Source organism: Pygoscelis adeliae, unplaced genomic scaffold, assembly GCF_000699105.1.
Source record: "Pygoscelis adeliae isolate BGI_AS28 unplaced genomic scaffold, ASM69910v1 Scaffold117, whole genome shotgun sequence".
Taxonomy (NCBI): domain Eukaryota; kingdom Metazoa; phylum Chordata; class Aves; order Sphenisciformes; family Spheniscidae; genus Pygoscelis; species Pygoscelis adeliae.
This window is the reverse complement of record NW_008825270.1, coordinates 3,902,736-3,908,713: the sequence shown is the minus strand read 5'-3', so window position 1 is coordinate 3,908,713 and position 5,978 is coordinate 3,902,736.

The window sequence follows — 5,978 nt, the reverse complement described above, 5'->3', positions numbered from 1 at the left end:
CGGGGGGCAGTGTACCTGGTCAGAATGAACCATCCTTTTCACAAAGGGACAGAGAGTTGCGAGTTTAAGGACAGGGATTCAGAGTCCCTCATCCAGTGACAGAAACCAAACAACACGACTGCTGTAAAACAGAATGAGAAATGCAGCTCTCATATTGCATCCAGCATGGCCTGGGAGAGGTGGTCTGGAGGGGACTGAGAGGCCAGAGGAAATAACTTGTGACTACATTAAAGAGTTACTTGGTTAAAATATAGATTGTAGCCATATGTTGCTTTGCCTTGACCTGATCTTCGGAGCTAGGTCTTCCCAGAGAATGATCTAGTTTGATTTTAGGCCATTTGTGCCACAGTAGAAGAGATTAAAAAGCACAGTCATCGATAGTCACTAAAACATCTCTGGGGATGTTTTAGACTCATTACCACCTTCAGCCCCCTTCACCAGTTTTAAGGGGGAAGGTTGCAGCCGGTCTCCTGTAAAGGTAACAGTTTTTCAGTGCACAATTTTCCCCTTGTTTCTTGTCCCAAATATCCTTGCATGGTGATAGGAACCATGTTTGCTTTGCAAAGAGGTAATACATCAGAAATTAATGGAAAACTCCCTTCAACAGGGCTGGGAAGATTTTCAGGCTCAACTATTCTCCCAGGCATTACAGTGCTTTCAACACCTTGAACAAAAGTACTTTGCATTTTGCTAGCATCTGTCATCAGTATTATCTGGCAGTAGTGTCCAAAGACACACTTTTTTTTTCCAGAATGGAGGAGGTTGTAATTTGGGCTCTAGAAATACAACCCAAGGTTTGCCCGAATTTTCCTGATGTCTAAGATGAGTTGAGCACAATGACGTTTAGTAAGAGCTGGGAGCTAAGGTGGCTTAGACCATGCTGCTTGCACTCTTTCGAAGGTCAGTTTGAAGTCTGATTGAATTGAAGGGTAGAGCTTTGGCAGCATTTTTTATGTGTTTCAGAATTTAACTAAGTCTCAAAACATATTTGGTTCATTTGCTGAAAGATAAGCATGATGAGTAAATACTAATACTTGACACTTTATATTGTTTCTTCTGTTGGTAATAATCAAATTGCACAGGAATAGTAGCAAAGTGAAGTAGTGCTTCGTGGCCTTCCAGCATGAGAAGGCTTTTCTGCTTACTTGGTCCTTTGGTGTCCCAGTGTGTTTATTGTACAGAGCCAGATGTTGTTTGTCAAGGCTCTATATTGTTCACACGGTCCAAAGCACAAAAACAGAGCATGAGGCTTGGCCATTGCGTCTAATGTTACAGCACAATAAGTAAATCACCACAAGTAAATAATTCCAAACTGTATCAACAGTGTGTCTGCGTTGTTTACTCTAGGGTAAGTCCCCTCTGCTTGCAGCTCATGTCAGGGGTACAAAGGACTGGGATGAGTCAACAGAAGGTCCTCTGAAGGGTGCCATCAAGGGATGGGTGTACAATGAGAAGGGGAGCAGTGAGCAATGGAGTCCTATTCTGGCCAAGCATAGGAAATCTGTTGGCTTTTTCAGCAAGGCAGCAGCTAAACAAAGCTGTAAAGGCTGTAAAGGCTTTTTTCCTGCAGCTGCGAGGAGGTTAGGGAATAGGATCTGGGAATCAGGTTCCTCCCAGATACTGGCTCCATCTGCAAAGCAGAACTAATAAGTGAATTAGGATACAGTCTTTTTGCCGACCTCAGTACTTTCAAGGTGGTGCTGATGATACTCTGTAAACTGTGCATCTGTAAGGAGGACTACCTACTTAGTTGACCTAATACCATCACTGGAATTAGCTGGTTCCTAACAAGACATAGACATCAAAAACTGCACATAAAAGTAAGAGAAAACATTTTTTTGGAGCAGGAGTGGGAAGCATTTACCTCATTGACAGTTTGGGGGCACTCTCTCATCCATCACAGTCAGTGTTAAAGCACAAGGAGAAACAACAAAGATAGTCTGCCAGAGCCCCAGGCTGCTGCTGGCTTCGCAAAGAGGGTTGCCACCAACCTGTCAGCTGCACAGTGAGGCTGATGTTACTGAAGCATTTGCCGTGGAGGTGGAGGGAAAGGAGCTCCTGTATTTTTGCTACACAGGGAGTTGAACACGGGTGGTGCATTTGTCAGGGACAATCCTTCCCACCTAGGGGATTAGCACTGGGTTACTCAGTAATTCCCAGCCCAGTGTATTGAACAGCAGCAATAGCCACCACAGAACCATTCTTCTCTTAACCCTATTATTCATTGTCACTTCGGATTTATTAGAAGCTTTTTCCCCCCACGGTATTTAAAAATTGAAATGGGACTGGCCTGTAATCCTCTGTCTGCCAGGAGAGAGTGGCGCCTAATCCAGCAGCTGTGTCGCAGCCATTACCAGTTACCAGTGCTAGCCTTAGAGGTTTGCAGCCGGTTCCTCTGCTTCCCTGAACTCTTGGTGGCCATTGAATGTGAAATAAACCCAGCGAGGAAGGAGCTCCAAGATGCCCCTGAGAAGGTAGCTCAGACCTGAAACCTACCCGCTACCCAGTTTTCCAGGACAGCTCTCCCGAGCATCACGAGGTGCGATGGTGGCGCAGAGCATGGCTCTGCAAACCCCATCCCAGTGCCCCACATGGCTCCCTGTCCCGGCCCCAGCACCTCTGTGCTGCTCTCCCACCCCTGCGTGGCTCCGGAGGGACCACCAGTCTCCCCAGAAACAGGGCGGCTGACAGCAGCACAGACAGCACACTTATTTTTCCCCTTGGATCAAAACAACTTCAAACGGGGGACTTCAGAGAGCTGAAAAGTCTAGTTAGTGCATATGCTGTTCTGTGGGAGCCTTTGATTATCCTTCAGATATTTTTAGAGCTCCTTGTAAATGAGCTGTGGCTCCCGTTCGTGTGGCAACAGATCTGCGAGAAGCAGCCTCTGGTCCCCTGTGCCCACTGCTCCATGCCACCGCGGAGCTGGACCAGGCACCACCCTGACACCTGCTCCAGCCCTCCGATTTAAACACCTCGGGGGGGCACCTGCTTTAACCCGCTGATGTGCTCAGCTGCCCGCATTTTCCCTCCTGCCTCAGGAGAGGCAGACAGGGAAGACAGCCCCCAGGAAGCACTGCAACCCCCTTCTAGTTATGCCTGCAAGCCCTCAGCATCACAGGCACCACAGTCCTCCTGTTTCCAGGAAGAAACAATACATTGGGGTTTTTTGTTTTTTTGCTAAATCGAGTTTTAAGTGCCAGCTGCTAACAACAGCCGGCTCCATGGAGCATGTCCAGGACACCAGCAGAGCTGGGGAAGAGCGCACCAGGCTTTAATGCTATGACAACCACCACGGAAGAATTTTTCAATTTCCTTTTCACTCATGCCGACATGAGAATCAGTGGTCCTAAAAATGAAGGGCACCTTTAGCCCTAGATTAGATAAATTTGTGCAAGCTTCCCTTCCTGCCACCGGCTCAGATTGTGCACTTTGCTTGAAGGGATCTTGCTTTTAAGTCCTTGGTTTGAAGTTATCAGCAAGGAGGCTGATCACTGTCAACGGTGGCGGTCAAATGTCCGCAGCACAAAACTGCTTCTAGGAAATTAATTACAAATCAGCAATGCATTTACATGCCGCTCTTACTCTTTACACATGGTTGAGCTGCTGAAAGTGAACCCTTGTCCTGCTTTGTGTGCTGCTAATTGACTAGCAAAGGCAAAACCCCAGAAATGAGGTTTCCACCGCTGGCTGCTGGGTGCCCAGCAAACCCGGCACCCATTAAGTTGGAGCTAAGCCCTGACAACCACCAGGATTTTGCTGGGCTTGCTTACTGCTCAAAAATAAGCGATTTTAAATTACTACAGTGAAAGCTGCCAGAAAATGGCAAATTGTTTGTAATACTTGGACTGCTCGATTACTTTGAGGAAGTCACTAAAAGCAGCCTTTTCTATTAGTCATCAAAAAGATCACTAATTTGGGGCTATTTTCACTTCTGAGTCTGGAAATTGCCTCTCGCTTCCAGCCCCTGTGGCTACTGTACCCAGTTAAAATTGTGGGCATTCACTCTGAAACTGAAGCACATCACCTGCGGGGACTGACACGTCTGCACACATGCTTTCCCCGGGCCCAGAGCCCTCTAAGCCCAAACCTCCCTCAAGGCCATAGTTTTGACCCAAATTTCCTTTCCTTTGGGAGGACCAGCAAGCTGCGTAGCCCTGGCACCTTGCAACCAGAACACCCACCAGTGGGACACAGCTGGGCATCAGGTTAAAGTCCAAGACTATGAGCATCCATATGACAGTGGAGCCTCAAAGGGAGCCTTTTTATACCATATTCATCCATTGCATTAAACATTTGCTAGAGGGCTAAACTGCTTGCCCACTTCATGTAACACTGGTTTATCTGCTGGTATCCATTCCCAGGTATGCATACCCAGGATCAATTGGAAAACTGAGATCCCTCCAGACCCGGTTAAATTAAAGAGCCAGTCCTGTTTATGAGAGCTTTCACCTCTACATACTGAAGCTCAGCAATGCTATCAGTATCAACACTCGCAGTATGCAGTATGCCACATACAGGATCCATACAGTCAGCTGCCCAGCTTCGTCCTGTGTTTTCTGGTGACACAGACACATTTACAGCTGAGCAAGCAACTGTTTGAGCTGGAAGGGGTTTTTTTCTGCCTATGTTTCTCTCTAGCTGCAGTTGGCACCCTGTAGCAGGGTTGGCCTAAACCTTTGCAATGCCCTCCCTGCTTGTGCTGCTGTGCAAACCTGAACTGCAACGAAGGAAGGACAGCCCATAGTCCCTGCTGTGCCGTCGCTGTGGGGCATATCTCCAGCAGCAGCCAGGCTGAGCCCAAGGAGGCAATGTTTTCAGCCTTGACAGCTGTTTGGTCAGAAAACACAACTCACAGCCCAGTGTTAATCCACAGACACTCATACTTGTTTCAGAGGTTGGCTCTCTCGCCCACGCCGATTTAGCAGATGTAAGAACCTCCACATACAAAATTACTCTTATTTCATTGAACTGTTTTAAAAGTCACACCTTTACCTAATCCACCGTGCACGCAGCCTCAACCAAAACTTTCATGTCAAAGAAGAATAGTCCAAGGTTAAACCAGCCCTTTCTTTTAAGGGTAGAAAAAGTTCAGCTTCCCCTTGCTTTGGAGCATGTAGAGCTCAGGAAGACTCTCCATCCTTCAAACCAAACCAGGCACACACGCAAGGTTTTGTCAATGTGTGTTACAAGCACAGCCCACTGCAGCGAAGCCAACGATACCACCACTGTACCCAACTAGAAAGGGAGTGCAGAGGCTGCAAGGGCACCCACTCCGCACCCCTACCCAACTGGGGCACGTGCTGACATACCTGCGCCGGTGCTGACCCAGGGCAGGCACGGGCTGCTGGGAGATGGCAGCTCCTGCTCTGTGCTGCTGCAGCCTCGGCACAGCACTGGTATAACCCAGCCTATGGTGAAATGATGCAGCTCCATCACAGGACATGCTGGATCTGCTCACCGAGGTGAGAACGTCGAGAGGCTGCAGTTACACCCAGCGCATGAGGGACCGAGTCACCCAGGAGGGAGAGCTACCAGCACCTCAGGGCCTGCAATTGACCCTTCTGGATAAATTAGCACTGGACCCGCTCCTTACAGTCGTGGGCTGGGGAAGGGGGAGTGCATCAGCTGAGATGCCCTTGCTCTGGGAAAATGACATTAACCTCCAAGAACAATGTAAAGAATTAGCAACCCAACTTGATAAATTTAAATGTTTTTTTATTAACAATCATTTTACATTACAAGGATAATATGACAAAAGGAAGGTTCTCGTGTACATACCATGATATATCAACATAGCTCTATTCGTATCCAGTGTCCTAGGTCCTTTCACACAGGTACTATAAAGCATAGTCTGTAAAGTAATAACATTTTAATGTTCTCCAAAAGAGTGATATTAACATATTAATACATATGTAGTAATAGACGTCTAGATATTTTTCTCTCATTTTGTGTGTGTGTGTGTGTGTGTGTGGTGT